This window comes from Tursiops truncatus, chromosome 8, assembly GCF_011762595.2.
Source record: "Tursiops truncatus isolate mTurTru1 chromosome 8, mTurTru1.mat.Y, whole genome shotgun sequence".
Classification (NCBI taxonomy): Eukaryota; Metazoa; Chordata; class Mammalia; order Artiodactyla; family Delphinidae; genus Tursiops; species Tursiops truncatus.
The window spans coordinates 53,004,124-53,016,750 of NC_047041.1; the positions used below are offsets into that span (position 1 = coordinate 53,004,124).

Sequence of the window (12,627 nt, forward strand, 5' to 3'; positions counted from 1 at the left end):
GCTCCCCACCTATAAACTAAAGTGCCAGTTGCTTTCTCCAGTTGGCTGTTGGATACTCTTCTCAGCATGTTAAAAACTGAATTCAACATCTTGTTCTCCAAATCTTTTTTTTCCTTCTGAAGTCCCTATCAGAGGAAATGGCACTACCATTCTTCCATCCTTGTCAGAGCAGCTGTATGGATAGCACTTTCAAATGCTTCTTTTCACACACCCTTTGCATCCTTTCAGTCATTTGCTTCCACTTCCCTTTGCTTCAGCTATCCTAAACTGTTTATGATATTCTAATCACATCATCCTGTTTCACTTATTTGTGTTCCCTTGCATATGTTGTTTATTTCTACCTAGAATATCCTTTCCCCATGCCTTTGTCTAGCTAACCCCTGCATATCAGTCTAAACTCAGCTTAAGCATGATCTCACCCAGAATCCCTACCCGCCTCTGCACCCACCACCCCCATATCTTTCTTGTTTAAATGCCCTTCTTTTGTATGCCCATGTTGCTTTATTCTTACCTGTTTTGTAACACTGGAATCATTAATTTTTTCCTCTGTAGCGTAGACTCTGAGCTTTTGAATTTAGGGACTGTGTTTAATTTTGTAACTCTATTACTTAATACAGAATAAAGACTTAAATACCTGTTGGAAGAGGGTTTCTATCAATTTTATTTATTGAAGAATGTTGAGATTATCTGTTTGTATACTTATCTTCCCATTAGCCCATTAGTAAATTCCTCAAACTGTATCTTGTTTCTCTTTGTCTTCTTAGTTTCTATTACTACCACTTATGTGATCCAGGGCTCAAAAATCAGTCTTAATTCAATTGAACATTTGTTGAGAGCCAAGTGTGTGCCAAACACAGCGTTAGGTGCTGAGATACAGAGATCAACAAGAAAGATATGATTCCAACCTTCCTGACCCTATACGGTCTAATGAGCAAGACAGACATTAAATAAGAAATTGGAAATGTAGTAGCTGTTGTAAAAAATATTGTCCTGAGGGCAAGAAGAGCATATGGCAAGGGAATTTCACCTTGTCTAGGTTGAATTTAATTTAGAGGTAACCTTATCGGTGGAATGATTACATGAGAGTGCATTTTAAAATGTCATTTATATTTAATGACCACTGGCTATTATATTTGGTTTGTATTCTATTGCTTTTCTGTTCTTGGAACAACAGACCTCCAGTTAATACAACTTTTCCTCACCATTATTACGGAGCATTTTATGGTATAGAAAGAATCTTTTAGTTATCTCAGTACATGTTAATCTGTATTTGGCAGTGGGACATCTTTTGGTACTTTTATGTCATGTTTGATAGTCATTCTTGAATGAATTTTATTTATCCAAATCATCAAAAGCTAGAAGATTATCTGGCTTCTCTGTCCTGTTCCTTTGTCCACTTCCAAATACTTAGAATCTTTTGTTATACTTTATATGAAAAGGTTATGACTTTATATCCTGTCTGACTTTAGAACAACAGCCAGGATAAGTGGGATATGAATGTTACGGCTTAACGAAATGGTTGAAGTAACTGGATATATTTAGCATAGGGAAGACAAAGGTGAGACATGATTTAATAGTTCAGATCTATTTGGTGGGCTTCTGTGAGAGCCTTGTGTGCAGTTGAGTACAGTTGACCCCTGAACAACATAGATTTGAATTGCACAGGTCCACTTACCGAAGAATTTTTTCCAATAGTAAATAAATACTACAGTACTACACAGTCTTCGTTGGTTGAATTCACAGATGAAGAACCGCAGACAAGGAGGAACTGCTGATAACAGAGGGTCAACTATATGTGATACTCAGATTTTCAACTGCACAAAGGGTGGCATCCCTAACCCCGAGTTGTTCAAGGGTCAGCTATAAACGATTTTTTAAAGAACAACTTAACTGAAATATAATTCACATACCATAAAATTTACCCTTTAAAAATGTACAATTCAAAAACAAAAATAATAAAAAATTAAAATTTAATGTGCAATTCAGTAGTTTTTTTATTCACAGAGTTTTACAGCCATCATCACTAATTTTATATTTTCATCACTTCAAAAGAAATTCCCATTCCCCTCTCCTCTCAGCACCTGGCAAACACTACTGAATCAGAAACAGTGGGAGTGGGCCCCAGCAATCTCCTGTAACAAACCTACCAGATGATGCTGATGCTGCTGAGGACTACTGCTCTCAAGAAAGACTCTCTGTTCCCTGGTTGGTGGGGACTTCTGGTGTCCGGCCATTCTGGTGGGAGAGGGGAGGGGGTTGACATCCATGCGTGAACTCTCAGTGAATCTCCATTTCCCCCATCCCCTGCCTCACCATGGGTCTGTGTGTAAGTCATCTTCTTTCTGCTGCAGTATACTCACGCTGTGTTCCAGATAATGGCATCCATGCTTTAATGCATTCGTCATCACTCAGCCATCCGTTTTCTGTCCTCCAAAGATTTGCTGAGATCTCTTGTCTACTGAAGTCCCCCTTCCTGTTTCTTTTAATTTTTTTATTATTATTTTGAGGTTGTCTTAGGAAGGAGTGAATATAAATATCTGTTCTTAATTCACTATTTGAACTTTGTTTTTACTAGCTTGAGAGGTATTAATTTGCTTTTCTTTAATTGCTAGTTAGTTAATGTACTACTTGCTTAATGATTTAATTTCTCTGTCTCAGTGTGTTAACTCTGCAGTATCTGTATACCTCCTTGGAATTCTAAACATTGGGTTCTCTCCCCATTTTTAGCATTGCATTCCTTTGTGAGAGAGATTACTAACATGCCTTTTCTCTACTTCAAGTGTATAGGAGAATAGCCCTACTACTCTTCTGTTATCTAGCTCGCTGAGTTCTTGTTCAGCAGACAGAATATCTGAAGTACTGAGTGCTTTTAAAATAAGCAGTTTGGTGTGAGTTATAAAAAAAAAAAATCGCAGTCAGTCCTTTGAGTAATGATAGTTACAGAACTTATTTTGCATGAAATGCAGTGCCTATTGGCATTGTCTAAAAGCAAATGCAGGTTACTATAGTGAGACATCAAATTAATACTTAGTAATTTGTCCAATATGGACAGTAATTGGAGCTATTAAAAGCAAGACTGATGTTACTTCTTTAAATTACTGTAGAATCTTGTCCAAATTCTGTTTTGTTCAGGTGGCTTTAATTACTTTTTTAGAAGGGGGAAAGAAAGCTGTGTTGGTTGCATGTTTGCAGAATTTAGGTTGGATTGGGAACAGAGAGAATTTATGTCATTTCGACTTTTTTTTTCCCCCAGCTTGTTTTCTTCTATCTAAAAATATCTGTGGCTATTCGTTTATTGAGCAATAATTTTCATGTTCACCCAAATGGCATGTAACTGTGTTGGACATCAAGGAAGCTGTTAAAAATATGGGACAGCCCCATTGATTGACATGTAGAGGGTTAACCAGTACTGTTATGGAATTAATTAGCTACTAAGATAATGTTATCTCTCCCCCAGAGTACTGAATTTGTTAAGTGAATGGTTCTGTTAATTGAGGAGATTATAGTTAGAGACACTTAAGTTGGAATTCTAGCTTCCTTACATACTACTTTTATAAGCTTTATGACTGAGCTTCTACTTCCTAACCAAAAAGATAAATTGTAATGGTGACCTTGCAGAGCTGTTGTGAGAATTAGCTGCTATGTAAAGAAAGCCCAGTGTTTATCACAGTTTGACACTGAAATGGTAAGTGCTGTGATGGTGGTACTGATGACAGCTGGGACCTGGAGAACCCAGGGTGATTATGAAGGAGTAGCTAAAGAAAGAAGCCAAGGTGGTATAAGCAGAAAGAATAGCTGACACCTAGTAATCAAGTTGTTCTACAACAGTAACAAAATTGGAGTTTACGCATAGCAGAGGATTGGGACAAATTGTGAGTCTGCCAGGATTCAGGACTCAGAAGACATCAAACTAAAACCAGTGACTGGAACGAAGGAAGGGGTTAGGACACAAAAATCAGATACCTGTCATAATTTGAAGACCAAAGCAGAAATAAACTATAAGAGCAGTTTAGGTCCTAATCTGTCCTCGGAGCTGTGGTCAGTTACGTTGACAGTGAGGTTCACTGTGTTCTGGATTCTTCTGTACTTTGAAGGAGATCATTGCTGTGCCCCTTCTGTGGTTCCATGAGCCTAACTCTTCACCTTTTATGCTACAGTTGGGACAAGATTATAATTTAAATAGTTAACTAATGAAATAAGCCAATGTACAATCTCTTTTCGTTATTGTTGCTTCTCAATCAACTTTATTGAGTATACTTCACATACCAAAAAATGCACCCATTTTAAATGTACAGTTCAATAAATTTTGAAAAATGTCTAAACCTTTGTAATCTCCACTGTGATAAAAAACAATACTTTTATCACCCTAAAAAATCCCCTCATTGCCATTTGCAGTCAGTCTCCCTCCCCATCTCTGTGCCCTAGGCAATGAGTGATCTGTTTTTTCTCATCATAGATTTCCCCTTTCTAGAATTTCATATACTGTTTATATAATATTTAATTTTTATATAAATGGTATCATACAGTATTTACTCTTCTCTATATGATGTCTTTCACTTAACATAATACTTTTGAGGTTCATCCAGTAGTTTGTTCCTTTATTTATTTATTTTTTTGTGGTACGCGGGCCTCTCACTGTTGTGGCCTCTCCCCGTTGCGGAGTACAGGCTCCGGACGCGCAGGCTCAACGGCCATGGCTCACGGGCCTAGCCGCTCCGCGGCATGTGGGATCTTCCCGGACCGGGGCACGAACCCGCGTCCCCTGCATCGGCAGGCGGACTCTCAACCACTGCGCCACCAGGGAAGCCCATTTATTTATTTTTATTTTTGGCTGTGTGGGTCTTCGTTTCTGTGCGAGGGCTTTTTCTAGTTGCAGCAAGCGGGGACCACTCTTCATCGCGGTGCGCGGGCCTCTCACTATCGCGGCCTCTCTTGTTGCGGAGCATAGGCTCCAGACGCGTAGGCTCAGTAGTTGTGGCTCACAGGCCTAGTTGCTCCGCGGCATGTGGGATCTTCCCAGACCAGGGCTCGAACCCGTGTCCCCTGCATTGGCAGGCAGATTCTTAACCACTGTGCCACCAGGGAAGCCCAGTTTGTTCCTTTTTAATGCTGAATATTATTCCATTGCATGTATATACAACTTGTTAATTCATTCATCTTTTGGTAGAAACTTGGGTTGTTTCACCTGTTATGAATGAAGCTCTGTGAAAATTAATGTACCTATGCCCATATTATGTTCATATATATTTTCATTTCCCTTGGGTAAATACCTAGGAGTTTCTGGGTTGTACGGTAAATGTATGATTAACTTTAGAAGGAACTCCCAAAACAGTTTTCTGAAGTACTTGTACTATCTGGCAATGGATAAGAGTTCTGTTTGCTCCATATCTTTGACAAAAATTGGTATTGTATTTTTTTAATCATCCTAGTAAGCATATATCTCATTATAGTTTAATTTGCATTTCTGTGATAACTAATAGTATTAAACTTTTTTCTCATGTGCTTACTGGTCATTCATATATTTTCTTTTATGAATTGTCTTTTGAATTAATTTGCCATTTTTATTAGGTTGTCTTCTCATTATTGAGTTATAAGAGTTCTTTTCCTTTTTTTATTAGTTGAAGTATAGTTATTTACAATGTTATATTAGTTTCAGGTGTACAGCAAAGTGATTCAGTTATACATATATATGTATTTACCTATATATATATGTATATAGGTTTTGTGTGTGTGTGTGTGTATATATATATATATATATATATCAATCAGTTCTTTTTCAGATTCTTTTCCATTGTAGGTTATTACAAGATATTGAATTTAGTTCCCTGTACTATACAGTAGGTCCTTGTTGTTTAGTTATTTCATATATAGTTGTGTGTATCTGTTAATCCCAAACTCCTAATTTATCCCTCCGCCCCGCTCACCCTGCTTCCCTTTTGGTAACCATAAATTTGTTTTCTATGTCTGTGAGTCTATTTTTTGTTGTGTAAATAAGTTCATTTCTCTCATTTTTTAAGATTCCACATATAAGTGATATCGTATGATATTTGTCTTTCTCTGTCTCACTTCACTTAATATGATAATCTCTAGAAGTACCCGTGTTGCTGCCAGTGGCATTATTACATTCTTTTTTATGGCTGAGTAATATTCCATTATATATATCACATCTTCTTTATCCATTCTTCTGTCGATGGACACTTAGGTTGCTTCTGTGTCTTGGCTATTGTAAATAGTCGTGCTATGAGCATTCGAGTGCATGTATCTTTTCAAATTCAAGTTTTTGTCTTTTCTGGATATATGCCCAGAAGTGGGATTGCTGGATCATACAGTACCTGTATTTTTAGTTTTTTAAGGAACCTCCAGACTGTTCTTCACTGTGGCTGAACCAATTTTTATTTCCACCAACAGTGCAGGAGGGTTCCTTTTCTCCACACCCTCTCCATCATTTACTATTTGTAGACTTTTTGATGATGGCCATTCTGACTGGTGTGAGGTGATACCTCATTGTAGTTTTGATTTGCATTTCTCTAATAAATAGTGATATTGAGCATCTTTTCACATGCCTGTTGGCCAGTTGTATGTCTTCTTTGGAGAAATGTCTGTTTAGGTCTTCTGCCCATTTTTTGATGGAGTTGTTTGTTTTTTTAATATTGAGCTGTTCGTATATTTTGAAATTAATCCCTTGTTGGTCGCATTGTTTGCAAATATTTTCTCCCTTTTTGTCGGTTGTCTTTTCGTTTTGTTTGTGGTTTCCTTTGCTGTGCAAAAGCTTTTAAGTTTGCTTAGGTCCCATTTGTTTAGTTTTGGTTTTATTTCAATTACTCTAGGAGTCAGATCCAAAAAACTATTGCTGCAATTTATGTCAAAGAGTGTTCTGCCTGTGTTTTCCTTCAGGAGCTTTATAATATCTGGTCTCACATTTAGGTTTTTAATCCATTTTGAGTTTATTTTTGTATACGGTATTAGGGAATGTTCTAATTTCATTCTTTTATATGTTGCTGTCCAATTTTCCCAGCACCACTTATTGAAGAGACTGTCTTTTCTCCATTGTTATATTCTTGCCTCCTTTGTCATAGATTAATTGACCATAAGTGTGTGGGTTATTTCTGGGCTATCTATCCTGCTCCACTGATCTATGTGTCTGTTTTTGTGCCAGTACCATATGGTTTGATGCCTGTAATGTTATAGTGTATTCTGAAGCCAGGGAACATGATTCCTCTAGCTCTATTCTTTCTTTCTCAAGACTGTTTGAGAAATAGTCTTGGCTATTCGGGATCTTTTGTGTTTCCATACAAATTCTAAAATTTTTTGTTCTAATTCTGTGAAAAATGCCATTGGTAATTTGATAGGGATTGCATTGAATCTGTAGATTGCCTTGGGTAATATGACCGTTTTAACAATATTGATTCTTCCAATCCAAGAACACAGATCTTTCCATCTGTTTATGAAGTTATAAGGATTCTTTATATGTTCTGGATACTAGCCCTTTATCAGATTTATGTATTGCAAATACCTTCCCCCAGTCTGCCTTTCCTTTCCATCTTTTTTACAGTGTCTTTTGAAGACCAGAGTCTTTTATTTTGTTGGTGTATACTTTATCAGTTTTCTTCCTTATATGATTCATGATTTTTGTATCCTATTCAAAAGGTTGCACAGATTTTCTTCTGTGTTTTTTCCCTAGGAATTTTATAATTGTAGCTTGTACGTTTGGGTTTGTGATCTCCCTACAAGTCTGTAAGTTCCTTGAAGGTAAAGGTCGTGCCTTATTTATGTCGACATTTTCCATAGTGGTTAGTAGCCTAATAACTATTTGTTGAAGAAATAAATAAATTTGACTTTATGGTAGAAAATGATGATTGTAAGGTAAGGACACATAGCTAGGCCCTAAGCTGCTGTATCTGTTTCTTCTTGGCTGATATGATCTGTGGGCTTGAATTACTTATGTGCTTTTGACTTATTTCATTAATCTCTTCTAGTTTGGGAAAAAAATATCTCCAATCAGAAAATGCATTAATGAACTTGGAATAATATTATATTCAATTTATTTAGATATTTCAAAGTACCCGTATTATATGAAAGAAAAATTTCATTTTATATTCCCATGTTGTTGGTACGAGTTCTTCTTTGTATGAATTCAGAAATTTTTGTGTCTTTTAAGAAAAATCAATATTTTAAAAATTCACCTGTAAGCTATGTGCATGAATTATAGAAACCACTGAAAAACGTCTGTGTATTTTACTTTACCAAAATAAATTTACTTCCTTTTCTACAAAATAAAAGGAAACTTCATCTTTGCTCCTCTAGAAGAAATTGCTAATAAAGAAACTCAGCCATGGTTTTTGCTTCTTTCTCACAGTAGAAATTGTGAGAAAGAATTTGTAACAAATAAGCTTAGTAACATACATTAGTTGGTATTCATATTATTTGTGTTTCTCCTGATGTCAATCCCAACTTGATCTCTCATGATATACCCCCACACTGAAAAAAATAAAACCTGTGTTTTGCCACTTGAAACAGGTTCATAGGACAGTAAACTGCTGTGCCACATAAATGTCTGCAATTTGGAGAATGTGCAAAACCTTAGCCATCCATATTTCCCATTCAAGAGGCTGATTTAGTATATGAGTTATGATTGAGATTGGGAGGTAAAGACAAAAACCTGAAGTTTTTGTTTCTGGAACATCATTTAGTGACCTTCCTTAGTTTCTTCAACTGGGTAATTCTGTGCTTTCCTCCTGATTCTACTTCAGGACAGTAGAGTATGAGATTCAGTGAAAACATTTCAACTCTAGTCAGACAGTACTTCAGGGAGTGCTGTACAAGGAAATACCTCAAAAATTTTTGTGCATGCCCCCTTGTAGCCAAAATATGTGTTTGATTTGATAATGTATTTCATATATAGCTGTTGAGGATTGGGTGTGACTTGGGAGTTTGAAAATAACTGCTCAGATCCAAATCCAGAGTCTCTCTACATTTTGTGTCAATCATACCATGATCTATATCATTAAGAATATTTGTTTTTAGTATCTATTACAGCACTAGCTGTTTCTTTGTAGCATTGAGAGATGTATTTATAAGTGAAGCCAAATCAGAAGATGGAGGCAGTATCCATTTCATCATGTATCTGTTTTGGATATTCTTTCTCAGGGAGCTACGACCATTGGAGAATAGTTCATTCATCCTCATCTTGATGATGAATAAAATGACTTATAGTTTGCTCGCTTTGAGTAAAGAACCTAGAAAAGCCTGATTCTGAGAGTTATGCACTCATATAGATGGAAAGTTAACAAAAGTTGCAAGTATGGTTTACTGAATAATTCTGCCGTTGTGCATTAATGACTCTGAAAGCCATATCAGAAGAGGGGAAAAGAGGTCTGGTATGGCAGAGCAATAGAAGTGGGAAAAACAGGATATGTGTGACTGGGCACTGGAACAAATTCAGAAGATGTACCCAATAACTCTCTCCTCCGTTGATCCCTTTCCTCATGTTCCATTGTCTGAATGCACATTTTTTTCCCAGTTGATTGTCTTCTGCATTTATTGAGATTTCAACAGTTGACTTCAGTGCTGGACAGCAGAACTTACTACAGTCACGGGAATGCTCTGATCCGCACTGACCAGTATGGTAGCCACTAGCTGTATGTGGCTATTTAGCATTTGAAATGCAGCTAGTGTGACTGAGGAACTGAATTTTTATTAACTTTATTTAAATTTAATTAGTGTAACTATAAGTAGCCACCATGTTGAACAATGCAAACTTACCATGTGCTGTTTGGCAGTTTCTTTTGCCCTTAGCATAGTAATGATGCTGGGAAAATGTAGGTATTCAGTATGTATTAATATTTTTTGAATTAAATTGAATATACAGTCAGAAGGGAAAGGTCAGAAGCTTGAAGAACTCAGTGGTGGCTTGGTAGGTGTTGTGAGCTCTGTTGCCAATGCCTTCCCTTTAAATTTTAGTATAATTTTGTTATTTTATGGTTTCAGTGTGTCCCATTAGCTTGCCCATCCTGACTCTTTTTTGATGTCTAAATATTGCATAGACACAAAATTAAACATCTTAAATAGATGTATGGGTAAAACAAAGAATAATGATACAATCAACACCTGAGTCCCCCAAAATGCTTCAATTCTTTAGTCTCCTGCATATTCTTTTCTAATCACGTCCTCTTCCCTCCCCATGAAAACTAGCTACTAATCTCAATTTTGTGTTTATCATTCCTTTCCTTTATGGTTTTATCACTTATGTTCATATTTATAAATAATACACAGTTTAGTTTAAAAGTTTTTATATTTTGTATAAATAGAATCATATGTATATATTCTGTGACTTAGTTTACTCACTTAACATTATACTCCTAAGTTAGATCCATGCTGTGTAATGTTTTCACTACTGTAGGGTATTCCCTTTGTATGAATATGCCAAAAATTATCTATTTTACTACTGGTGGATGTTTTTTCCTCATGTTTTGCTAGTGCATACAGTGCAACTGTGAAACAGATTTAATTCGTCTTTCACTTGGTACACATGTGAAAGACTTACTGCAGGGTCCAAAAGAACATTTCTCTATTCTGTTTGTGTCTGTCTTCATCCTCTTCTCCTCTTCCCTCCTTCCTCTGCCTCCACCCCCTCCCTCTCCCACTCCCCCACCTTCTAGAATTCAGCGAAGATGAATGCAAAGAAATAGAGACTTTTCTGCATTATTCCTATAAGCTAAATGCTCCTTTGAAGGGAGCTTGCCTCTGTTTCTAGTCTGCCATGATCCCTTTGTGCTTTTATGTTTATAGACCAAGCTCTGATTTGGAATCTGTCAGGAATATTAGAAATGTTGTATATCATTCTTAGTCCATAGCTTTTATGCAAATCGTACCCTTTTTGTGAAATAACACCTTTTGTATCATTGGTACCTTTTACTTTCAATCATAATTGGTAATTAGAAGGTCTAGATCAGTGGTTGGAATGTCTCAAGAGCTTTTTTAAAAATACAGATGCATCAGATTTCAGCTCAGGTCCCCAGAAAAGCAGATTTAATTGGTTTTTCTGGGCATCAAGATTAGGGTTTTGTTTGCTTGTTTTGTTTGTTTTTTTAACTTTTTATTTTATATTTGAGCATAGCGAATTAACAATGTTGTGACAGTTTCAGATGCACAGCAAAGCGACTCAGTCATACATGTACATGTATCCATTCTCCCCCAGACTCCCCTCCCATCCAGGCTGCCACATAACATTGAGCAGAGGTCCCTGTACTATACAGTAGGTTCTCGTTGATTATCCTTTTTAAATATAGCACTGTGTACATGTCAATCCCAACCTCCCTAACTATGCCTTCCCTTCACCCTCCCCAACCCCCGTAACCATAAGTTCATTCTCTAAGTCTGTCTCTTTCTGTTCTGTAAATATGTTCATTTGTATCATTTCTTTTTAGATTCCGCATATAAGCGATATCATACGATATTTCTCTTTCTCTGTCTAACTTACTTCACTCAGTATGACAGTCTCTAGGTCCATGGTCCATCAGTGTTGCTGCAAATGGCATTATTTCATTCTTTGTTATGGCTGAATTATATTCCATTGTATATATGTACCACACCTTCTTTATCCATTCCTCTGTCAGTGGACATTTAGGTTGCTTCCATGTCTTGGCTATTGTAAACAGTGCTGTAGTGAACATCAGGGTGCATGTATTCTTTCAGACAATGTCTTTCTCCAGGTATATGCTAAGGAGTGGGATTGCCGGGTCATATGGTAGCTCTATTTTTAGTTTTTTAAGGAATCTCCATACTGTTCTCCATAGTGGCTGTACCAATTTACATTCCATTCCCACCAACAGTGTAGGAGTGTTCCCTTATCTCTGCACTCTCTCCAGCATTTATTGTTGGTGAATTTTTTGATGATAGCCATTTTGACTGGTGTGAGGTGATATCTCATTGTAGTTTTGATTTGTATTTCTCTAATCATTAGTGATGTCGAACATCTTTTCATGTGCCTCTTGGCCATCCATATGTCTTCCTTGGAAAAATGTCTATTCAGGTCTTCTGCCCATTTTTTGATTGGGTTATTTGTTTTGATGATATTAAGCCTCATGAGCCGTTTGTAAATTTTGGAGACTAATCCCTTGTTGGTCACGTCATTTGCAAATATTTTCTCCCATTCTGTGGGTTGTCTTTTTGTTTTGTTTATGGTTTCCTTTGCTGTACAAAAGCTTTTGAGTTTAATTAGGTCCCATTTGTTTATTTTTATTTTTATTTCCATTACTCTAGGAGACAGATCGGAAAAGATATTGCCGCGATTTATGTCAGAGAGTGTTCTGCCTGTGTTTTCCTCTAGAAGTTTTATAGTGTTGTGTCTCACATTTAGGTCTTTAATCCATTTTGAGCTTATTTTTGTGTATGGTGTTAAAGAGTGATCTAATTTCATTTTTTTACATGTAGCTGTCCAGTTTTTCAGCACCATTGTCAAAGAGACTGTCTTTCCACTATCGTATAGTCTTGCCTTCTTTCTCTTAAATTAATTGACTGTAAGTGCATGGGTTTATTTCTGGGCTTTCTATCCTGTTCCATTGACCTATCGTTCTATTTTTGTGCAGTACCATACTGTTTTGATGACTGTAGCTTTGTAGTATAGTC

General features: G+C 36.6%; 1 protein-coding gene across 22 annotated transcripts in view; it reads left to right on the top strand.

The window, feature by feature from the left end:
- NARS2 (asparaginyl-tRNA synthetase 2, mitochondrial) overlaps positions 1-12,627 on the top strand; it is a 142,542-nt gene that overhangs the window by 78,599 nt on the left and 51,316 nt on the right. The gene's annotated exons all lie outside the window — the stretch shown is intronic.